The sequence below is a fragment of the Globicephala melas genome, chromosome 19, assembly GCF_963455315.2.
Source record: "Globicephala melas chromosome 19, mGloMel1.2, whole genome shotgun sequence".
Classification (NCBI taxonomy): Eukaryota; Metazoa; Chordata; class Mammalia; order Artiodactyla; family Delphinidae; genus Globicephala; species Globicephala melas.
The window spans coordinates 34,383,500-34,408,973 of NC_083332.1; the positions used below are offsets into that span (position 1 = coordinate 34,383,500).

At 47.3% G+C, this 25,474-nt stretch overlaps 1 protein-coding gene across 3 annotated transcripts in view; it reads right to left on the minus strand.

Moving 5' to 3' along the window:
• GNAO1 (G protein subunit alpha o1) overlaps positions 1–25,474 on the minus strand; it is a 167,390-nt gene that overhangs the window by 92,023 nt on the left and 49,893 nt on the right. The gene's annotated exons all lie outside the window — the stretch shown is intronic.

A 25,474-nucleotide genomic window follows, 5' to 3' on the forward strand; every position in this document is an offset into this window, starting at 1 on the left:
TGTCTTACTAAGTAATCATGCTGGGCCCTTGTTTCTGATTTCCCAGAGTCCCAAGCGAGCAGAGGGACTGAGACCTGGAGACCCCTGTTGAGAGGTCAGAAGCTTTGCTCTTTTCTAGGCATAAAGGCTGTTTCCTTGACTGGCAGAGCTGGAGCCATCCTCAAGATTACTGCCTCCAATCCCCATCGATGGCTTCCTCCTCCTCTCACCCACGAAGATGACCACTACATGCCAGGTGCCATTCATATAGCACCCAGGAGGCAGTGGGGAACAGAACAGACATAGCCCTGATTTCAAGGGATGCACAGTCTAGTAAACAAACAAGCAAATAATCATACAGTAATAAACACAAAAAGGGGGTGTAGAGTTAGGAGCCTGAAAAGCAGGTGACATGTGAAGCTGAGACCTGAATGATGAGATGGAGTGGATCTTGGCTATATGTGAGGAAGAGCATTTCAGGCACAAAGAACAGCTCGTGCAAAGGTCCTGGGGCACCTTGTGTGTGAGAAGGATGGTGAGAAGCCAGCTGGGCTGGAATGGAGTAAATAACCAGGAGAGTGGAGGGGATGAGGTCAGAGAGAGCAGCGGGGACTTGACCACATAGGACTAGTGCACTACTTATATTTTTTCTTAATACACATTATACAGTCACCTATTAAAATAAAAAAAATGTTCATCTGTGTACCACCCTGAACCATCTTGACTTCCAACAGTTCTGCTCTAAGCACGGATCACTCTAAAATAGCAGCTTTCCCTCCTCTTTCCCTGATTTCTCCAGCCCTGCCTGAAAGGACTATTCTTGGAACACTCATAGATTCCAACTCACACAGCTAAGGAAAAAAGAAAAAGAAGAAGAAAAAAAAATCAGCCATCATCCTGTCACCTAGAGGGAAGCACCATCCTCATGCTGGTGTAAATTTCAGTTCTTTCACCTGCGAGTCCATATTGTTTCTCCAGAGACGGAATCACACTGTGTGGCTCTGTGTCACCCAGGAGTTGTCACCAGCTGTTCGGGGTCCCATCATCTGAATGGGCCCTGAGTCATGCAGCCAAACCCCCACCAGTGGACGTTTGGGTTGCTTGTGGATGGGAGCTCTTCCCAGCTTCAACTAAGAGCCTACTCCACCCAGTGAAGGCAAAAAGCTACGAAACCTGCACAGAACAAGCCAGAAGCTGGACGACTCTCCTGCCTCACAGGCCGGGCTAGAGTGAAGCACATGGGCACAAATGGGATCTTTCGGCTATTTGAAAAGAAGACATGAAAGACTCGATTTGAAACCCAGCTGTTTAATTGTGGGGTGAAGTTGTATGGTATGAGAAAAGTAATTTAAAAAATAAGATCCCTTAGTGATTCATACTATATTTAGAACCTGATATTCTGATGTAGAATAATATAGAACAGGAGGGTATTTAAAAAGAATAGTGTCAGGCAGACCAATCCCCCAGGGGAATGACTGGTACAAAACAAGGGGTATGTCCTATTGACAGTGACTTGCAGAAATCTGTTATAAAGATGCCATTTTTAATGAGGGGAAACTCAGGCCAGAAGCAAAGATGTCAGCTGCCAACTGTCACCAGATGGAGCCAGGGGCAAGGCCAGGACTTGTTGTGATTCCAGTACACAGCCTCTGCTGCCATTATCTGGAAAACAATGTGGACCTTGCCCTTTCTCAAGACTCCCAGTGCTGGGGGGTGGGCGCACGCCGGCTCTCATTCCACAGGGGCATGATGCTCTGAGCACTGCCTTCTCAGGCTCTGTTCCTTTTTCTCTTCTCAGTAGGGTGCGTGGTCTGATCCCTGGGACCCCAGCCTTGGATTAGAGACATCATGCCTTGGACTTGGAGACAGAAGACCTAGGTTCTTATGCAGTTTGGCCATTGACAAGCATTGGAATCCCAAGTGAAGTGGGCAGGAAAAGGTCCCCGAGAGCCGGGGCCTCTGGCCAGCCCTTCTTAGGTCAGTAGCACTGGCCCTGGCCTGGGGCTCCACCTTGGGGTTTGAGGAAATACTTCGAGGCAGCTCTGCCAGCCTTCTGTGAGGATACCCTCGGCCTCCTAATCCACCCTCAGATTTCAGCCACTGGCTCTTCCCATGCTAGTGTTTTGAGAAAAATACTGGCATTTCCTGTGGCAGCTTCTACCCGTTTTGTCACTCAGGAGACCTGGGGTCTGGCCTTGTCTCTGCCACCGAGGAGCTGCAGTGAGTCACTGGGACTTTGGATTCATTTCCTGTGTGTTTTGCCCAGCCTCTTGGACGGATCAGGTGCCAGCTTCGGGCCTGGGCTGTGTCAGCTCCCTGTGGTCACCCTGCTTCACTCAGCTTAACCAAGCTCTGTGGTCATCTTTACGTCTTTTTGGGGTATAACACATCACAAAACACGGGGGCAAGCAATCAAAGGAGCTCTTGGCGGACCAAGGATTGAGGAGATCTGAAATAGAGGCCTGCATCCCTCACTGAATTCAAGGTCTGCTCAGATGTCACCTCCTCAGACCACTCTGGCTAAAAGAGGCCCTCCATCATCCCCTGTCTTTATCTTGCTTTATTTTCCTTCAAAAGAGTTATCACCGCCTGACATAAATATATGTATTTACTTGTATACTGTTTTTCCTTCAAAACAGTTATCACCACCTAATATAAATATAGAGTTACGTGTATCTTATCTGTTTCCCCACATACCGATGAGCTCCGTGAGGGCAGGGCCCCCCCGTCTGTCTCACTGACCACAGCACCCTAAGCAGTGCCGGGCACACAGTGAAGGATCAATAAATGCTGGTTGAACAGCTGAACAAAACAGGTGATTGCTCAGGATCTCATCAGCTCTAAAACGGTGGTTCCACACATGACTCGCTTCTGCAAAGGTAGGCAGCTTTTAAATTGTGAGCCTGGAAACATGGGTCCCTCCCCGGCCCGACAGCACGTCACATCCCTGGCTGCTGATCCCACGTCCACCAAGGGCGCTGAACAGCCTCCTGCCTGAAGTCCCAGGATCTGTGGCCTTTTCCTTAGGGGTTTACCAGGATCCCCCCCACCTTACCAGCACCGGTCCACCCGCAAACCCCCTCCCCCTTAACCCTAACATCCTGCTTCTCGTAGGTTTTCGAAGGGTGAGGACGTGCAGACACCTCATATTGCCCACTCCATGTCACTTCTGGGAAAATCCAAAGCTGTTTTTTGAAATCCAACTGTTAAAGTCATTGGTTGTGTTGCAAAGACACGACAGAGAGCTTTATGGCTCCCGAGCCCGTTTTACGATGCCTTATGTAAAGACGTGAGCTTTCGTTAAACACAGTAAAAGCCGGTGAGGCAAATTGGTTCAATGTCGATTTTCCTGACTGAATCTAAGTAACATTTCTGGTTTCCCATCTGCCCGATTAGGGCAGCTGCTAGATTGCCCTTTCTTCCTCCACTGACATAATGAAATGAAGTATTCTTATTAGTGCGTTATGTTTAATATATGGATAATATTATACACCAGGGGGCAGTTTGCACAGCTTTTTGATTCTATTTTGTGGAGAAAGCATGAGTGAGCCCGCAGCGCTTTGCTCCTCTTGTTCAATCCTTGGGAAAACAACGCTTCCTGCCTCCAGTATGTTTGTTCATTATTTATGACCCTGCTCATTAGCCCCTGGGTATGTTCTCATGAACCCCAGGAAACAGAGCAAAGACCACTAGAGCCTGCTATTGCTGGCAGACAGCTGACAGAACAGAAAGTCACCAACGTGAGCCACCTAAAACATCTCCCTTTCTGACCCCAGATTGACAAGTCCAAAAGGCTCTGTCGCCTAAGCAGACAAGGTGGGACTCAGACAGTTTGTGGGAGGGCTCCTCTCTGGGTTCTTCCTGGCTCCCTCACCACTCTCTGCGGGGTGCAGTGGTGACTCACTGCGGAATACGCCTATGAGGGATGATGAGCTTTGTAAACAGCAAATGAGGGCTGGAGTAGTATCTGCTGTTTTTGCTTGCCCAGTTCCTATTCTCCCTTCCTTTGGAGAACCATCCTTCCCTCCCACTTTGGGGCATCTCCCTATCCCTAGCCTAAGTTCCAGAGGTGAGTCCCTGATCCACACCTGGCCAGTCAGTGCAGCACACACCTGGATCCAGCTATGCCTGATGCTAGTATATTCCTAGGCTACTCAGTTACATGAGCCAACGTGTTTCCTTCTGTGCTTCAGTCACTCTGAGGCAGGTTTCTGTTCTCAGCAACCAGGAATTTTAATGACTACAGATACACTGCACAGCCCTTGGGATTTTGTTTGGAAGGATGGCAGCAGGACACTGGACTAGCCACAAAGACTTGCTGATGTGAAAGACGGTGCAGTTACTGCACACAACTGGTACTGTGTAACTCCTGAGGGCTCGAGGGCTACAGTACTTCAGGAAAGCCCCTGCTCCAGCCCTACTTCACAGTGACCAAGTCAAGCTGGAGATCACTTTCTCTTATACACGTTCCAGGGACCAGCGACTCCCAAAGCACTCTCTGCTGCCCCTCAACACCCCTCCCCGCCCCCCAAATCAGGAACTTCACTCTCCTTGCTTCCCTTCTCGATTACAGATGCGGGCAGCCTGGAAAACACTTATCACAGGCTCTTGGTTTGTCTCTTCCTGTTCTTTTAAAATGAGGACTTGTTTTGCTTTCCCTTCTTACCAGTGATTGAGCAGGAAGGACACCAAAACACCACCACCAACTGGCAGAGACAAAGGGGCATGAAAAGAATCCCCCGTTCCCTGGTTTAGGCTGCTGGGCACGCACGCAGGGGGCAGCTTCAGGATTTCCCACAGAGCCTCCCAAGCACTGCCCCAGATGGTGGACCGTTCTAGGTGAACATTTGTTCTCAAACATTTGTTCTCAAACTCTGTCCTGCCGAGGACAGAGTTCAAGGCAAAAGGTACAGGTCACTGAGACAGGGCAGGGTTCCTTGGGGAAATCACATTTCTCATGCCCTCCGGGGAAATGCTTGTGATGAAGTCTGCCAAAAGCAAGTCTGCATCCACATTCCTCTCCAGAGTAACGCTCGTCTCCCCCAGACTGAATGGCAGTGGTCAGTTGCCACGCCAGCTCTGCCAGACAAAGGGGCCACGTCTGCACTCAGGCCCCTGAACCTCTCCGACGGTACCATGTAAGCCGCATTCTTCTGGTTCCCCGTGTCACCCGTTTGTTGAGTCTTTGAAAGAAAGTGAGGGAGAATTCCAGGTGAGGGCACGTCTTGCCAGACTGAGAGAAATACAGTCACAGAAACATGCAGCAGAGTCCAGCCCAGCCAGCCTTCCTTCCCCGGCAGTGCATGTGGCCCAGAAAGGATGCCAGTCTCCGTGTGGTGGATTTAAATAGCCCCGCCGTGGCCTCCCGGGTTTCCCATCCCAGACTTTCTCAGGCAGATGCAAGCTCCTCATTCATAACCACTATAAGTATGATCACGACCCAAAACAGAGAGTCCACAAAAATCACTTTGCGGGCTTCCACATCCACTCTCCTCTCCAGGGATGTTGGAGTTGGGGTAGCGTGTCCTGCTCTTGAGGCCAAGAGCATCCACTAGGGCTGAAGGTGGTGCGGAGGCCGCTGACAGCCCAGCTGCGGCCTCTCGGCCTGTCTTTGTGATGGCCGGGGCTGGCGGGTCATGGAATCGGGGCTCAGTTGGTGGTTCTGCTGCTCGTCTGTGAGGCCAGCAGGAGGCTAAGTAGAGTCTGGTCCCTCATCATGAACTCCGAGCCGCTGCTGAGGAGCAGACCTGCTCCTGGTCCAGTGGCTGGCAGCGGAGGGATTTCAAATGTGAATCAAGTCTGAAATCGGCTCACATGGAAATCAAGCAGTTCACGGAGGCGCCTCTCCAGCTGCCACCCTGAGAATCTGTCCACTTGGTCAGGCTCTCCTCATTGGGATTTCAGGTAAAGACAAAAGAAAAACACAAAATGCCTATCATCCAAGTCTGCTCGAATGCATACCGCTCAGCCACACGAGGAGCAAGGAGAGCTGGGTCCTAGGGAAGAGTAAGGATGGCCAGCACCTGTTGACCCCATAGTTGCCAGCACTGTGCCCAGGGCTGGACATTCATGCATTCAATCCTCCCAACGCCCCTGGGACCTCAGCTCCTGGCATCCAGCTCAGCGCAGCTATGTGAGTGTGAGTGCCAGCTCCATCTTAAAGATGAGGAAACTGGCTCACAGAGAGGTTTTAATGCACTTTCTCAAGGTCAGGCAGCAAGTAAACACGGGTATTCCCAAGAGCCCAAGCTCCTAACTACTGTACGGACAGTGCGCAGACCACAATTTCCAAGGAATACTGATGATATCAAGCACATTTGGAGGAAGGAGACCGGGCTGGCGAGGGGCAAGACTTCTGACCAACTGCAAAGGAGGGGAAAGGCATTAGGAAGCGGTCCCAACAATCGGGAGGTTGCTATTACCACACCGGCCCCTTAATCGGTAAGTCTTTAATACCTTTCCAGTGTCACAGCTTAATCCTCATCAAATGAATGCCCTGCTCTGCCCCTTCTGCTGACCTTCACAGCACTGCCTCTGCTCCACTCACCGCTCTCTACCTGATATTCCTATTCCTCAGGATGCGTCTCAGCCCTCTCGCTGGACGGAAAGCCCCTTGAAGGCAGAATCCAGTTCAGATTCCTCCTCCTGCCCCAGAGCCAAACCCATGGCTGCTGAAGGAGTAAACAATGAATGAATGAATGGGGCCTGTCCTGGAAGACCCCGACACTGTGTGTCCCCACCAAATTCACTTTTGCTTATTAGCACCATTGCCAACTGCTGAGACAGCTGTTCTAAGACACTTCCACATCAAATGCGCTTTAAGCTCCAACATGCAGGATGATCAGCGTGGTCTAGGTGCAGGGATGGCTAGAGCCCGGGAAGGATGGTGGGAAGGGGAAGAGAACACACATGGTTTTCCAGCATCGAATGTGGACACAAACAGGGGCTCCCAAGAATGGACTTCAGTTCAATGAACACTTCGCCAACATCTACTCAGTGCAAGGCACAGCCTTTGCCTCTTTGAAGCAGATCACGCCCTGCTACAAGGAGGCAGCATTCCCACCATGTGTGAGGCTGACGGCGTACCAAGTCCTATTTTGGTGCGATGGCTGCAGTGCCCGAGGGTGGTGCTGCCCGCGCCCTCGGAAGCCAGGCTGTTCCTCTTGCACCGGCTCCACCATCCCCAGCTCCAACACGGACTGGCCAGCTCACACGGATCACAAAACGTCCCTGGGGCTCTTTGGCTGATCATGCAAGAATGTGTAAGCAAATATCCTGCTTCCCAGTGTGGGGTCTGTTGTTTCAAGCCCGTCACCGTCACTGTGCTCTGAGGCTCAGATCATGGACCATCTGAAGCCAAGCATGTGTGCCTGGTGGCACTTTTCACAAAGAACAAAGTGCCCTGTGCAGGAGCGGCCTAGACTGCGATGTCCACATCCAAAGGAGAAGCGCCAACAGGGCTGTGGAGTCCAGGGCTGCACAGGGCTCCTCTGCGCAGCTTCAGACTAAACCTTCACCACATCCTGCCCCTATCCCTCATTTCTCCCAAAAGAGATGACAGAAATTCTCCCTCTGTGTCCTCAGCACCCCCTGACCCTATGGCAGGAGGGGCTGCTCAGAGGCTACGAGTGTGTCAGGGCCAGAGTGTGGAGGGCAGCGAGCCTCTGACACCAGTTCCAGGGAAGCTGTGGGGATGTGGAGCTGGGCCTTCCTAGACAGCAAGTCTCAGGACTTCAGGAATATTATCATTACCATCATGTCCCTGAGCAAAATAAAAGGGAGGGGGCTGGACAAGGCCATTCTCAGGCTGGCCCTGCTGCCTCCCTCTGCTGTAGAGACACGGCAAGGGGCTTTCTGAGCCGGCTAGTGTGCCACTACCCAGAACAGTGACAAGTACCCAACACTCCCTTTTGGGTTTTCCAAGCATTTTCACAGATATTACTTGAACAATAATAACAGTTCCTACTGATTAAACACTAACTTTGTGCTAGGCATCTCTGTATATTATCTCATTTAATCCTCACAACAAGATCTCAGGGATAAGGAACACAGTTATCCCCATTTTATACATAAGGAAACTGAGGCTTAGGGAGGTTAACATACTGCTTGGCTAAAGTCTCAGAGCCGGTTAGCAGCAGAACTGCAGGTGGAAGCAGGGTCCCCTCATAACCTCCATCCCAACAGCCCTGGTAGTGGCCCCGTTTCACAGTAATGGGGGAGGTATGAGAATCAAAGCGACTGTCTGGCCCACCGTCCCAGAGCACAGGCTTCATACTAGCCATCTGCAGCCTGGAGTTGGGCCAGAGAGAGATGTGTTTTGTTTGGCCTGCAGCGGTTTCGTTTTTGTTTAGCTTTTTTTTCATTGGAGCAAACATTTATAAATCAGGAGAATTCTCACAAAGGGATACTAATTTCTGGCTTCTCCTGAAAAAATCAGACATTCTAATCTGCCTTCTCAGGTAGGACCTGAGTTTGGCTGCCTGCTATGGGCAGGCCAGTGCTCTCCAGTGATCCACTGGCCCCACTGATCTGCAGCCCTCAGTCTACTGCCTGCTGGCCCTGTTGGCACTGTGACCCCTTCAAAGAGCCAGTTAGTGGCATTAGCCATGTTCCCGTTAGACTAAATGTTTCCAGCATGTTGGTAGGAAGGAAAAGTGCTAAACTAATGGCAGATTTTTATTCTTGTTTTTGTTATTCTAATAAATATGGGTGGGAATAATAGTAACAAATATGGCCAGGAATTTGACAGGTCCAATGAAACTGGAGTATTTAGTGGGAACCATGTTCTAACTTATGAAACAGATCCAGTTTGCTTCCATCTTTTAATGCAGCCTCATTGGAGGATGTGACACACCCCGTGGATCTGACAAGAAGCACAGCCAACCAAAAGTCTCTGCACAGCTGGAAGTTTGGCCACAGGCCACGTCTGCACTTAAGTGCTGCTTGGTCAGACACAGGGAACACTAATGACAATCACGTGGCCTCGGCTGCCAAGAAGTGGCCCAGAAGTGATGGGAAGCAAACCTCTTGAGCTAGCCAATGCAAAGGCACTTAGCCAACCAGCAGGAAAGGTACCTATGCATGGGTTGGCAAGGAGGAAGGAATCCAATCTCTAAACACTGGAGTGACCCAGGCTCAGACCTTGGATTGCCTACTCAACATCTCCACTTAGATATGCACTAGGCATTACAGACTAAATGGGTTGGTCACTGAACTACTGATTTTCCCACCAAACCTCCTCCTCGGTCAGCCTTCCTGTCCCGGCTAAAGGCAAATACTGTTGCCTACCGAAGACTCTGAGTGTGATACCTGCTCTCTTTTTTGCTAAAAGGGAGATTCATAAGTGTTAAAGAGGTGTCAAAGACATAGTAACACCAAACTCAAGAGGAACTGAAAGAGAACTGAAAAAAGAACTTTCCCATCATGGGATTCAATGTTATAGAATTCCGGGTCCTTGTTACCATCACAAATCATCTTGGGGGTCATCAGCAGTGCCCAGCCCACACAGCAAGGGACCCTGGAGCACATGATTCTGGAATCCAGTCCAGTGTCTAATCTGATTCAAGCAGATGAAAGAGTGGAGGGGGCTTTAGGGCATGGGGGGATGTTAGGGTCCCGGGTGCCAGTCACGATAATAGCCTGCCCAGAGGAAGGGAAGGGTAGGGGGTTATCCAGTCTCAGCAGATCCACTGGAAACTGAGAGCGGATGACAAGAATTCTGGGAACACAGCAACCTGAAAGAGATTAGCACCTCTAATCCATCTGCCCATCCTGAATCAGAGAGTTGCCGAGGCCTCTGGGTAGACGGGGGTACATATGCGAGATAAGAGTGAAACACTAGTGTGAGGATTTCTCCCTTTTACTTGAAGAGCAGCTTCAGAGAGCTCTGGAGCAAGAATCAAAAGCTGCGGATACCCGGAAGAGACTGGCCAAGAGAGACCTGTGGACCCCAGTGTGTGTGTGGGAATCTGGGGAGGAGGGATGGGGAGTTTGAAATTGGCTTTGCCTGGTTGGCCTTGGTCTCCCTGGACCTCAGGAGGCCAAGAAGGAGCTGAACAAGTGGGCTGCATTTCCCCTGCCCCTGGGACTGAAGGAGAAAGGGGAAGCCAGGGAGAAAAAAACTCCTCCTAGACATCCCAGGAGCAAACCAGTGGCTCACCTACCTTGACACCACTGGCCCAGAGGGCGAGGGCAGCTCCACTCCACAGTGGAGACCTGCCACTCTGGACTCCACAACCAGAAGCAACGAAAAACTCACAACATGCTTCAAAGTCCCAGCAGAAGAAGATCAGTCAGTATAAACAGTGCACATGTTCTAGGAAACAAATGACAAGTCAAACAGAAAATCACATGGGCCCTAAAGCAAGTCAGGAAAGACATAAAAGACTTTCTGCATATCAAAAAAAAGTCTTCCCAACTATAGTAGGTGAGTCCCTGTTGAAATGTGAATTAGTGGTCTGGAAGACCAAAAGGAAAAATCATCTCCAAGTATAGAGCAAAAGTATAGAGAGACAGAATTCATGAGGGAAAAGACAAAAGACCTGGAGGAAAGACCTAGGGCTAGGGGGATCTAACTTGAGAATGTTGGTTGTTCTAGAAGAAGGAAAGGGAACTGATGGAGGAGAGCCAGTAATTAAGTAACAAATAGAAGATAATTCCAAGTAGCTAATAGAAGATAATTCCAAAAAAAGACCCGAGTCTGCAGATTGAAAGGGCCCACAAAGTTCCAGGAAGGGTGGCAAGGACATATACACAGGTTATCCTGGTAAAATTCCTCAACTTTGAGGATGAACACAAAACTCTAAAAGCTTCTAGACAGAAAGAACCTATAAAGAAAGAAAAAAAAAAGACTGATACTGGACTTCTCATCTGAAATACTACAGGCTAAAAGAGAGGAGAATACCATCTACAGACCACTCATAAAAGAGAACCGAATCCCTCAAATACTGATACTTTGTATTTTGCCCATCGTTTTTGCCCATCAGGGGAAAAGATATTTGCCAATATGCAAGAATCCACAGTTTTACCACCCACATGTCCTATCTATGGAAAATACTTAACGCAACAAACAACAAATGCACCAGAACAGAGACTTCAACATAGGCGGGGGGGGGGGGGGGGGGGGGCGGGGAAGGGCGCGGGGACCGAACCGGTCAGGAAAGCACGATAAATATGGATGTCACACACTTGCTCCCTCCCCTTTCTCCTAAATCTAAACAGAGAAAGGTGGACTCTCTGGGAACAGAACTGATAAATAAGGACTCTGAAAATAGAAAGGACATATTATCAGGGAAAGTCCAACCACAGTCCAAAGCTAAAAATATTAAATTATCCTAACAAAATCAAGGAGTTGAAAAGGAAGGGAGTAAAATTCTTCCAAGGTCTCATCTTAAATAGGGGACAGGAAAATAATTCTAAAGGTCTCATCCCACTGAAGTAAAGAAAAGTATAGAGGAAACAGAGCAACTTGGAGGGAGAAACAGTTATTTTGGGTTATCTTGCTTTCAAATAATCAGAGAGCAATATGTATTTGATTATGAATTAAGGGGGAAAGAATGTAACCTTTAATAAGATGGAAAAGTAGAGAACTTCCAAACTGACAAGGGAAATGCAAAGCAACTACATCAAACCAGCACAAACAAGAGGAAAGAAAAACATGAAAATAGTGATGGAAGGAAATTAAAAACATACCATAATATGGAAGGAATAAAGTCAAGTACATCAGTTAATGAAGAAGATGTCAGATTGGGATTAACAATTAGAACAGAAAACAAAACCCATGTACACAATGTTTTTTAGAATCTAACTAAAATAAAGGTATGTAGAAATGTTGAAAATAAATGCATAGACAAATAGATACCAGGCAAATGCAAACAGAAGGAAAGCATGAGTGCCAAAATTAATTAGACAAAGGAGAATTTTAGTTGAAAACTACTGCAGAGGATGAAGATATTTGTAATGATTAGAGGAACACTTAATGAAAAAGTTACAACCATCAGAAACTTGTACACATTAGACACCAGAGAAGCTAAATATACAAAGCAAGTATTAGAAATGGAATAAATAAAATATTGATGTGAAATTTCAAAGATGGCTATTTCAGAAATGGACAAATCTTACAGGCAAGTATTAATTAAGATAACAGAGAAAATGAATAATATAATTTGAATTTCTAGAAATATGCAGGACCTTACATTCCTTGAACACAAAATAAACTATTTTTAGGGACTGGATCTTTTACATAAACTGATTACATGTTGGGTTGCAGAGATAAAACCTTAACAAATTTTACAAAGGAGAGCTTTTATATACCACAATATCTAATCACAATTAATAAAATCAGAAATTAAAAAAAGTGAGAAGAAAAATATTGACTTAGAAATTAAGAAGCCCGCTCCTAGATAAATCTAGGATTGAAGAGGAAATCAAAAGGGAAATGACAAACTAGCTAGAAGGCAGTTAAAGAGACTACTTCATACCAATTCCCATGGGGCAGAGCAAAAGTCATGCTCAGAGGAAATTCAAAGGCTCTATGATTAAAGAAGGAATATGAAAAATAAAGAAACTTAGCCCTCTTCTTAAGAGATTACCAAAAGATTACAAAAAGAACAAACCAAAATGAAAGGAACATGACTGCAAATTAATAAAGTTAAAAGCTGGAATTAATAAGATTAAAAAATAGTAGAAGAGTGGAGAGTATAAATACAAAAACTGAAAATAAGTAAAATAAGACTTTAATGAGACTAAGAGGAAAAGAGCAAATTTACAAAGATCAGAAATGAGAAAGAAGACCCAACCACAGCTGCAGAAGAGAAAAGCAAAATCATAAAAGAACACCACATGCAGCCCTATGGTCACAAACCTGAAAACCTGATAATTCCATAGACAAACATAAATTACTAAAATTGATCCAAGAGGTAGAGGAACATTTGCAAAAACAAATTACCATAGAAAAATTGCAAAGATGATCAAAGATCTACTATCGAAAATGGCACTAGGTGTTTAGTGCCAGATAGATTCAATGAATTTTATCCAACCTTTAAACGACAGATAATTCCAACATCACTTCAAGGATTCTAGATCATACTAAAAGATGGAGAGTTCCCCAATTAATGCTATGAAGCCACTATAACTTTAATTATTAAAACATGAAGAAGATAGCACAAGAAAACTATAAACCATTCTCATTTATTAAAATTGATGCAAAAATTATTTGCATAATTGAATCTAGCTAAGTATCAAAAGAAAAAAACATGTTACAACTAAACCTGTTCATCCTAGAAATGTGAAGTAGTTCAACATCATTATCCATAACAACTACAAAGATGGGAAGGTCATATGCTCACATTAACAGATGCCGGAAAGGTCCCTGGTAAAATTTAGATCATTTCTCATTAAAAACCAGGAATAGAAGCTAATCGCTTATACAAAATAGAAACTATTTACCAAAACTGAATAGCAAATATGATTTTAAACAGGGACATTCTAAAATCATTTTCACTAAAATCTAGAACGAGATAAGGATGAGTGTAATCACCATTATTATTTATCACGACCTACTACTACTACCTAATGTAGCAAAGCAAGAAAACGGTATCAGTGTTGTAAAATAAGAGCGAAAATAACCTTTTTGATGATATTTGGATATCCAGAAAACCTAAGAGACCACTGTAAAAAAGAAAAAAAAAAGTCTACTATAATTAATAAGAGAATTGGTAAGGTAGCTGGATCCAAGATAAATATTCAAAAATTAATATTTTTTCTAGTAATAAACACCTAAAAGAGAAAATTAAAAAATAGCCTATCCACAACAAAATTATAAATATCTAGGGATAAATTATACAAGAAACTTACAGAACCTATGTGAAGAAAACTATAAAAATCTTACTGCCCACCAGTTCTATTCCTAGGTACATACCCAAGAGAAATGTGTGCTTAAGTTCACCAAAAGCTATGAACACAACTGATCCTAGCAGCACTACTGCTGATAGCTCAAAGCCAGAAGTCACCCCCATCACTTGGAGAAGAAGTGAATAGAAATGAATAGAACTGAGGTTAGTCACGCAATGTAATACTATACAGCAGTGAAAAGAAACAACGACATCTATACCCAACGGTGTGGATAAACCTGAATGTCAGGTAAAAGACAAAAACAAAAGAGTACATACTGAATGACTCCATTTGTAGAAAATACAAAAATGGGCAAAACGGATCTATGCTGTTGGAAGTCAGGAGAGTAGGGGTGATGACAAAAAGAGATCAGTGCAGGCCATGTTGAGTATCCAGGTGTGTTCATGTTGTGAAAATTCATCGAGCTGTACATTAGGATTTGTGTATTTTTACTAGGTATGTTATATTTTAAAAAAAAAATTTACTGAAGGATATAAAACCAGATTTGAAGAAAAGATACATGTTCTCGAATGAGAACACAGTATTATTTTTAAAATCTCCCCCTTTGTATAATGGAATTCAATACAAATTTTAGTTAGAATTTCAACAAGGTTGTTTTGTTTTGCGTTTTTAATTGGAAGCTCAATCCCAGGAAGACTTGACGTCTCCCTCCCACCCCCAGGCTGGGGAGGAGGTAGAGGCTCAATGCTGGATCCCCCATCACACTCAGCCGCCTATGCATGCCTCAGCTCTGCTGCCACAAGAGAACAGAAGCATGTAGCCCACGAGGTCAGAGCCAGGCCTCCGAGACCTTCCATGTCTGTGCAGACCTCCTGCTGGGGGTCGAACCTGAGTGGGACCCAACAATTGTAGTTTCAGCCTTGAAACTAGCAGGGTGGTCCAGTGAGAGTGCCTGCTTTCACTCTAAATAGATGAAAAGAGTGGCCAATATCTGCTCCACTGGGCTGGAAAGAAAGAATCTCTTCATTTCTCAAATTCACCTCTGACTTTCTTTAAAATCTTCTCAAGCAGCTAAGCATTGCCTTATGGTTAGCTTAGGTGACATTCATGCATCCCCTATTAAGGAGAAAGGAGCTGTTCTCTTCTACCCCTCTTCTTCCAGGCAATGAAGCAAGTTTGGAAAAGACATGTGACTTGCTCAAGGTTACCAGTGGGCAAGCGGCCAGTGCTGGGGCTCACCTTCGGCCTTCTGCCTCCACTTGCAGGCTTCCTCCCCGCTAATCTCTGTGATAAGACGAGTCACACACTGCTGCGGGTGAGATGGAGGGAGGGTGGGGGTGATGGGTCCTGGCACCAGACCCAGGGTCCTCGAGGGAGTCTTTCGGGAGAGCTGGCCAAAATCTGGGCCAGGCTAGAGGGGCCCCAAGGGGGGTGACGCTGTTCCCTGCTCCAACACTTGGCTCCAGACACAGCTGCTGCTGCTGCTATCTCGTCGGACACTCAGAGGTCAGTCAAGAGCAACTCCCCCGCTGAACTCCTGGAATGAGGCAAGTGAGGCAAGCAGGTGAGCCCATCACCAGAAGCCCCACTGCAGCCTCAGAACCCGGCTCTGGCACAGCACCTCTTCAGGGGCCACAGGGGCTCCCCCCACCAGATGGGCCCTGTGAGCTGCGGGAGGGCAGCTCAGCAAAGCCGTGGGGTGTCTCCCTCCCTGTGAACACAGGGCCCACCCAGCTGCTCCTGAGAAGGTACAGCATGATGGGGCCAGGAGAAAAGTGGGGAGGGCATCTGGGAGTCTGCCTGAGTATCCCTGATGACGGCATGTGGATGAGCTGCTCCTGGTCTGATGGCTCGGTGAGGCCACGGGTCCTCGGAATGGGCTGGTACCGAGACAACACCCCCGAGACCCAGGGTAGGACTCAGACCTCAGACATGGGTTGGAAGAGGTCAACGGCCTCACTACCCAAACACACTGAGGAATTACTCTGCGTCAACATCGTGCTCAGTGCTTTACACATACCATCTCATTTCATCCTCACAACAACTCTCTGAAGAAGGTACTATTGTTATCTCCATGTCACAGAGGAGGAAGTAGAGGCTTAGAGGGATGAACTTGCTAGCTCAAGGTTACACAGGTAGTAGGTGGCAGGTGTGGGCTTCTGTTTAACTCCACAGCTTGTGCTCTTACCAAGGTGCTCCGAGACCCAGCTCACCCTGACTCCCTCCTGGGCTGGCCCTGCTCTCCCTGTGCCTAGCGGCCTGCTGAGGCTGCCAGTACAGCCCAGGACTCACTGCTTCCCCTGAACCTCAATATGAGGGGGTCCTTCCAGCAGCCTGGCATCTGGGGCCAACCTGGGGGACGTGGAGTCAGAAGACCTGGGTTCACAGAGGCTGTACCCAACCAGCCCTGCTACTGCTCTGTCATCCAGAGACTAATAACCAATGGGGAGACGGTAGAGTGCCTATAATTACCTTGTACCTTCACTTATGTTCTCAATGAATCATAAACACATTTCTGGCCTGATAAGCTCATCGGAGGTGAGAATTCCCTCTATGCTTCTGAGCGTGGCCCTACTTTGCTGGTGGGAAGATGATTTCTTGCCCTCCTTGTAATTTATCTGCCCACTGCTCCTTCTGTAGGGAACAAGTCTAACTTGTCTGTACAACAGGGCCTCAGAGAACTGGAGACTGTAGCTGATGCCTTCCAGCCTGAAGCCTTCTAGTTCCATCGAAGACCCCAGAAAAAGTACTTCCAAACACCCCGAAATCTAACAAGATGCTTCAGAATCCACCCTGGAGCCAACTGTTCATCAGAGAAAAAGGCGGCCTGACTGACAGACTGGAGTTGGAGTTCAGGGAGAGGTGGGGGTGGGCAGATAATCCCACTTGGTACAGAATCGGCTCCTGCAGGGGAAAGCTTGGTGTGCCAACCTTGGGGGCAGACTGAATTCTGCCACATGATCTGCAGGACCCTCAGCTGACAATGGTTGCGTGTTGGCCAGGGGAGGGCGAGGCTGGGGAGGGCGAGGAGACTCATCCACAGCAAGCTCTTCTTTACGAAGGAGGCTGTGAGGAAAATCCTACTGGTACTTGACCACCTGGGGGTATTACAATCCTTCTTCCTAGGACCCATCTCAGCAGAAGGGGAATATATTTGCTATTCTGTAAAAGTTAATTAACTATTATTAAAACATGCCCTTGAACTTAATGACATTCTTTATTTTTTCATTTACATATCACAATCCTTCAACTGATGGTAACTCCTTGAGCTGACTCTTCAACTTGATTTCATTTGTGCAGTTTTAAGAACTTCTTTCGTCAGATACGCATGCAGATTCACAGCGAGTCTTAAATGTAACAGGCAATTTTGCTGGCTGAGTAGGCTAGAACATCGGACTTGGGGTCAGAAGACCTGGGTTCAAAGGCCAGACCTGCTATCTACTACCTGGAGGATCCAGAATAAGTCATTTAATTTCTCTGACTCTCATCTGTGAAGTGGAATAATCCCCACCCAGACACCTTTACAGAGTTATTGTGAGGACTGAGTGAGATGTCTGTGATAGCCTGTTGTAGACTGTAAAACACATAAGGGGATGTTGAAACAAAAGCAAAATATGTTGGATAGTTCTTGGACTTGGAGGTAGAACCTTGGGTTGGACATCCGTGACTTGGGACTACCAACTGTTCTTTCACCTCTCTGCCAGCATCAGCAGTTGGGCGCACCCCCTCACCTCGACTCTTGTTCAGTGTCATTAAGGTGGGGTCTGGGCACACTGGACTCCCCAGAGCCACAGTGATTGTTTCAGGGATGGGAATGCAAGCCGGTCAGAAGCAATGAGAATCAGTAAGCCCTCTCCTGGGATATCCAGTAAGGAAACTCACACTTTCCACGGGGATTCAAAGCTGAGGCATGTATGGCCTGAGGCTGAGGCTACATCTCGTGGGCCTGACAGGCGAGCCCATCTGAGAGCAAAGTTAAGAGAGGGGAAGGCAGAGAAGAGAGACGCAAGTGCTGAGGGTATCTTTGGAGCCTCTGGATCCACACTTTTCAGTGCTGGGTACTGCCAAGTTTCTTTTTTATTAAAGCCGATATGGGCAAGATTTCTATCATTTGCAGCCGACAGGGTCTAATACACAACCTGAATGAAGGTGGGAATGACAAAGAATCAGGATCAGTTTCCGGTTTTGTTTCCCAAGGGAAGACACTGTCCTCTGTGCTCTGCTTTCTACCCAAGAGCCATCAGCTACACCTGGCCTCCACACAGGGCTTATGCTGAGGGCAGTCTAACTTCTGCACAAGTGCAACTGCTCAGGGGAATATTAGCAGTGGCCTTTCCTATTCTAACTGCCCAGGCCTCTGAGTTCTTCAAGAATTCCTTCCTTGGGATGCCCTTGGACTTAGGTGTGTGAAGCCAGGATGCCTGGAGCTGCGACAGCGAGGAGCCAGCTAAGTGCTGAGGCTGGTGGGAAAAAAAAGACAGAAAGACCTGGGTCCCTGACAGCTGTACTGGGCAACCTCGGGACTGCTTAATCTCCTTGATACCTTCTTGACATGTGAGCTGCTAATTTCCTGTATGGTTTAAGCCATTTTGATTTGGGTTTTCTGGCACTTGCAACCAAGAGCCCCCTAACTGACAGGAAGCTCACTTCAAGCTTCCCTCTCCTCCTTGCAGCTTTCCCAGATCATGCCACCTCCGCAGCACTGCCCTCCCCAGTGCACACTCACTGGATTCTCTGTCAATAGCAGGAAAGTGAAAGCTTTCTTCCGAAGTGTGGGTTTCTGAAGTGTTGAGGAGATGTTGAGGCCACATTTGGGTTGAGCAGGGAACAGCGTCGTGGCGGTGTCTGCCACGAACTTAGGAGGCGGCTTATCCAGCTTCATGCGACCAAACGAAACTCCTGATTTTGCTGCCCAAACCTGTTCCTCCTGTGCTCTTCTAGGGCTCAGCAGCATCTCCATCTTATCAGTTACTCAGGCCAAAAACCTGGAATTCGCCCTCGACTCCTCTTTCTCTCACACTCACATTCAGTGTGAAAGGAAATGCAGAAAAAGATGTCCTTTCTCCCAAAAAACTCTTTCCTCATTCCCAGACTTCTTTCAAATCTCTGCTTCAAAGTTACCTTGGAGGGGATGTCCCTGACCACCCACCTAGAATAGCAGCTCCTTCTATCCCTCTTACTCGGCTTTATCTTTCTTCATAGCCCATCTGCCCTGGTACATTTTTTTTTAAATCTCTTTAGGTGTCTGCTTCCCTATCCCAGAGAGCTGGGGCTCTGCCCTATTTGCTAATGCACCTCGAGACCCAGGGCAGCTCCAGGCACAGAACAGGCACCTAGTAAACATCTCTTCAGTGGACAAACTCTTTTTTGCATCCTCCACCGCTCTCGGCACAGGATTTTGTACATACTAGGTGCTCACAAAGTCTGTCTATAATATGATCACGGCAGCACTTCAATTTCATTTCCGGCAGAAATGGAAGTTTCCTTGCTACATATGGACAAGGACTGGAAAGTAGCACAGAGAAACAAATAGCAGTTAAGGGTGGAAACTTTTGTAAGCTATATTCTCTAAACATTGTAATGACATTACAATTAAAAGGCACAGGTATGTTATACTATCTAAGAACCATTTCAAAGAATTGTACATGTTCTTCTTAGCAGTGTCGGTTAAAGTAAAGCAGTCTGTGTTTTGTTAAAGGCACTGAAAAGTGAGACATGCAGACAAAATCTCCCTCAGAACCCCTTATCCCCAGAGACATCTACAGAGAGACTTCAAACCTTTATGAACGGGAACCCTCCTACACTGTTGGTGGGAATGTAAGTTGGTGCAGCCACTAAGGAAAACAGTATGGAGGCTCCTCATAAAACTAAAAATAGAGTTACCATATGATCCAGCAATCCCATTCCTGGGCATATATCCAGACAAAACTATAATTCAAAAAGACACATGCACCCCTGTATTCATAGCAGTGCTATACACAATAGCCAAGACATGGAAACAACCTAAACGCCCATTGACAGATGAATGGATAAAGAAGGTATGGTATATATATATATACAATGGAATACTACTCAGCCATAAAAATAGTGAAATAATGCCATTTGCAGAAACATGGATGCAACTAGAGATTATCATACTAAGTGAAGTCAGAAAGAGAAAGACAAATACCATATGATATCACTTAATTGTGGAATCTAAAATATGACACAAATGATCCTATCTATGAAACGGAAACAGACGTAGAGAGCAGGCTGGTGGTTGCCAAGGGGGAGGGGCTTGGGGGAGGGATGGAGTGGGATGCTGGGTTTAGCAGATGTAAGCTTTTATACACAGACTGGATAAACAAGGTTCTACTGTACAGCGCAGAGAACGATATTCAATATCTTATGATAAACCATAATGGAAAAGAATATTTTTTAAATGTATATATAACTGAATCACTTTTCTGTAGAGCAGTAGTTAACACAACATTGTAAATCAACTATACTTCAATAAAAAAAAAGAAAAAGAAAAAAAACCTTTATGAATGACTTTCTGAGAGCCACAATCTTCAAGAGGTATTTGTGAAAATGCACAGTCGATATCACAATTGCTCTGTCTTTATGTGATATTTAATTTCCAATTCCAAGTATCATTTCATGGGGGTTAATTATCAAGAAGCAATACAGGTTAAACAATTTTTGCCTTAGAAAGCACTGAGTCTAATCCTCCATCTCGGGCAGAATGTTTGCAAATATTCATACATCCAGCCAGTACTTTTCAAGAACTAACCACATCCCTGCTCAAGGAGCCCCTATTTCCCTAGGGAGACAAAGGGGTACCTATTTTTATAGGATTTCAGGGAAGAGGATGTGAGTCGGGCTTTGGAGGAGCACTGTTCAAGTCACTATTGTCCAGTTATGCACTAAGTATCTATTATGCGCAAGGTGCTCTACCAGGCCCTGCAAATTCAGACACAGGGCTGTCCACAAGAAGCTTATAATCCACTATGTGAGATAAGATCTGGAAAAAACTAACCTTAATAAAAAGCAGCAAAATGTCAGATGCCTGAAGAGAAAAGAAAAACCACCCATGTTCTAAAGGGGTTCAGAGGAGGAGGAAGCACAGCTGACTGGAGGAATCAGGTGCGGCTTCGGGAAAACCATGACACTCTGTGGCCTAGAAGGAAAGGTGGGCGTGACAGGCAGAGATGTGGGACGTGTGGGTGGGGGTTATTCCAGGTAAGGGAAACCATGCACCCAAGGCAGGGAGGCTGCAGGGTGCAGGGCGCAGGTGGTTCCGATCTGCTCAGGACGGCCAGTCCCAGCCTGTGTGCTCTGGGCAGCGCAGTCAGGGGGGTGTGTGTGTGTGAGAGAGAGAGAGAGGGAAAGAGGGAGAGAGGGAGAGAAGGAGAGAGGGAGAGATGGAGAGAGGGAGAGAGGGAGAGAGGGAGAGAGGGAGAGAGAGAGAGAGGGAGGGAGGGGGGGAGGGAGGGATGGTGACTGCAGGGAGCTGAGCTGGGCAAAGACTGCTTCAGCAGGCATGTGGACCTTGGATTAGACTGGGGAGAAAACAGGAAAAATGGCCAGTCAGAGGTTGTTACTCTAGGGGTGGGGCGCAAGGAGATTTAACTCGGCAAAATGGGCATTTTATTCACACCTCATATTGATGTCATATATTCTTTTTATGGACAGAATATTACATAATAAAAAGGCCTATTTGATTAATTCATTTAGTTAACAAACATAAATTACAGTTTTGCTCTTTAAAAAACCTTTTTGAAGAGGCTGATGTCAGGGAAGAGAGATGTGAGGGCTGTAACTAGGCGAAAGGGCCGTGGGCCAGGAAAGGAGGGCAAGCAGGGGAGAAAGGACAGCCTACTGGCCACAGAAGTACTGTCGTGTGGGGAGGGCACATGAGGGAGAACACGGAAGCACAGAGAACAAGGTCCGTGGCAGGATGCTGGGGGGCTGTGGTGCCGAGAGCTCTCCCCTGAGGACAATCCTGGCAGAGAAAAGGACCTTTGGTTCATGAACACATCGGCCCCCTGTCCTCCTCAGCCCCCAGCTGGGAAGAGTCCTGGAGCTGCTATTGGCCAGAGACACTGAACTTGAACATCCAGCATCCTCTAGTGCAGGGCCCCGGAACGCCTGCAACAAGATCCTTGCTTCTGTGTACAGGGCTCCAATGTCACACTGTGACCTCGGCACGTTACCATGAACACAGACACTCTCCGGAAGAGGTTTTCTCATTGATGCCCTTTGTGATTGCAGCTGGCAGATTTAAGCAGGGGTTGTCCATAACATGACCTTTGAGGAAAGCTTACCAACTGTTTTAGGAGGACCTGAGACTTGTGAGCCCCAAAAAGGTGGATGGAAAGGAGAGTTTGGGTGTTAGGGCTGACCCTGACCTCCCCTCAACGAGGGCACTGCAGGAGTCAGCTGTGTTTTCCCATCAGCCATGCAGACAGGCACATGCCCTGAGGTAGTAACCTGAGTGGAAGGTAGCCTGTGAGGAAAGAAGGCGGACCCAAGGGGTTGGGAGACCTGACTCCTGTCCCTGAAAACCCAGGGGCCCTGCAGAGATCTCAGCTGGGAAGAGGCTGGGCAGTCCTTATGGAAGGGGCTCTGAACATGGTACGACCTGGGTTTGAATCCCGCTGCCCCTTACCAGAACATGCCAAATCTAAATTACATACCTCCCGTTGGTCTCTCTCCTAAGATGCCTGCATGTTCCGCAGTTTATAGTAAGATTCATATTATGTGCGTTTAGTGTCCCTCTCCTCCACGAAACTTTATAGGCCCCACGAGGGCACAGGCTGTGTTTGCACTGCTTATCATTTTATGCCCAGGGCAGTAGCTGGCACACAGACGTATCCACTATTTGCTACGTGAACGGATGGACCTGGTGAGCAAGTGGCTTGACCTCTAAGCGTCACTGGGTGTTTCTGGTACAAACAAAGCACTCAGCACAGTGTGTGGTCATGCTCAGCACCTAATGGATATAGCTGCACATTAGTACTTCTAAAAAATGAGGAGAGCTTGGACTAGATTTTCAGAAGTCAGAGCAGAAAGCGGCTGATCATCTATCTTACCAACCCCACCATTTCGAGGATGGGAAACCCAGGACAGAGAGGGGAAGAGGGGAAGTGACTACCCTGGTGATTTTCAAGGACCCCCCTCCTCCCCGCCACCGCCCAGCTCCAGCCTCCAGACTCGGTACTGGGAATGTCTCAACTGCTTTGTTTTTTGTTCCCAGTGGGCCATGTTTTGACAGAGAAAGTACATCATATCAGTTCCCAAATCTTACTTATTCCTCAGGGGCAGCTCAAATGCTATCTCCTCCAGAAAACCTCCTGTGGGCCTCTACTATTCAAGTGCCCCAGCCCTCCAACTGGTCCAAATATTTTCTGCCCTGATTAGTACACAGATTTATCTTCCTCCGTACACCCGTCAGCTCCTTCTGGGTCAGGAACATATCCGCATCAAATGCTTTCACACTTCCCCAATTCCTGGGGCAATGCCTCCTATGTTCATGAGTTAACGAATGATGTCAGTGAGCAAGATTTTCTGGCCGCTGTAGGGCAGGCCACCCTTTAACTGGCCAGGGCCATGGACTCGTCTACAAAAGACCTGAGCATTGCCCCAGCCAAGCTGAATCAAGTGGAACACTGAGGCTGTGACCCCAAGGCAAATCCACACAAACTGAATTTAGCATAGAACAGAAGCAGCCGTCACGGACTTGTGCGAATGGATAAATGATCCTGATGATCAGAACAGCAGCACAGCTGACGGCAGACCACCGCTCTCTGGACCAACAGGGGCAGCCGAGACAGCTCCTTGGACAAACCAACAGGGTTTTCTCACCTATAAAATAAATGTTGTTTGACAGCTTCTTCCGGCTCAGTTGTCCTAAGACTCTAGCACAGGCTGATCCTAGAGGCACTATTTTGCTCAATGGAACACATTTTAGTAGAACGTGCTTTGAAAATTAGTGCCAGAGAATACTAGTGCTGGAGTAGACCCGAGGGGCCATTATTCCTAATCTGCCTTATTTTCAGAGCTCTCCAGGCACAACTGAGGACGGTGCTGATGAGCGGGACCCAGGCCTTGCCTCCTGCCTATAGAAAGAGAAAAACTGATGGCTCAGAGCACAGAGGGCCCTGCCTTTTTTTCTGACAGTACACAGTGCTTGCCCAGCCTGGCTGTGGTGGCCACCACCCACCCACTGCCCACCTGGGCTCCAGCCTTCAACAGGGAACCCCTGGGTAGTAAGAGAAAGCTTCCTTAGCTGGGATCTGAGTGACCAGAAAGACGGGGTTCCAGGGCAGGGTAAATCCTGTGGGGGTCAAATGACCTCAGAGAATCATAGTCTGACAGAGGGGTGGAAGCCCCCAGACTTGCAGTTGGCCTTCCCTACCCAGTGGCCCAAAAACAGGCTATGAAGGTTTATCCTACCACACAGCACTTCTCAAGCAGTGAAGGATTCAATTTCTTATTCTTGCTAAGCAGAGTCAGATACGTAATTGCTAATCAGAGCTTCTCATCAGCCTGAGGTAACCAGGGTTACTGCCCTGGTTGGATGTAATTCCAGCCAAGAGCAAAGACGCTCTGCGGTCTCGTTAGCCTGCAAGGCCTGATAACAGATAGGATCCTGCTAGATTTTTTTCTTTTTAATGCTAAAGGTCATCCACAGACCCGCATTACTACCTTCAAGAACCCCGGAATGGGGCCCTCTTGCATCTAGCCTAAGACATGGTTGAAAGCATGAGGGAACGGAGGCCCAGTAATGCTGTCCGTAACTAAAGTCCCAGAGTGAATTAGTGTGGATGGTCATTCAGACAGAGTTTCTGGGGCTTCTTTCTCTCTTATGAACACGTGTTCAAGTAGATGGTAACTCCACCGGGACAGGGACCCCTCCTTTACCTCTAGTACAGCGCGGTAAGTGGCTGAGAGCAGGGGTCTGGTACCAGACTGCGATTCTGCCTCCATTGTGTACTCCCTGCATCACTGGAGATGCAGCACTTAAACTCTGTGCCCTGGCTTCCTCATGTGCTAAGGTGAGAAGAGTACCTTGGGCAACTCTGCCTCAGTTTCTTCAGCTGCAAAATGGGGGATAAATACATATAATAGGGCTTACCTCACTGGGTAACTGTGAAAATAAACTGAGTTAATATAGGTAAAAATGCTCAGAACTCTGCTTGGCACTTAGTAAGTACTTAATAAATATTTTTAACAGCTGTATTGAGATGTAATTAACGTACCATACAATTCACCTATTTAAAGTGCAATTCAAGGATTGTTGGTATGTTCACAGATATGTGCAACCATCACCACAGTCAATTTTGGAACATTTTTATTACTTCAAAAAGAAATCCTGGGGACTTCCCTGGTGGTACAGTGGTTAAGAATCCGCCTGCCAATGCAGGGGACACGGGTTCGAGCCCTGGTCCGGGAAGATCCCACATGCCGCGGAGCAACTAAACCCGTGCACCACAACTACTGAGCCTGCGCTCTAGAGCCCGCGAGCCACAACTACTGAGCCCACGTGCCACCACTACTGAAGCCTGTGCACCTAGAGCCCATGCTCCGCAACAAGAGAAGCCACCGCAGTGAGAAGCCCACGCACCGCAACAAAGTAGCCCCTGCTCTCCGCAACTAGAGA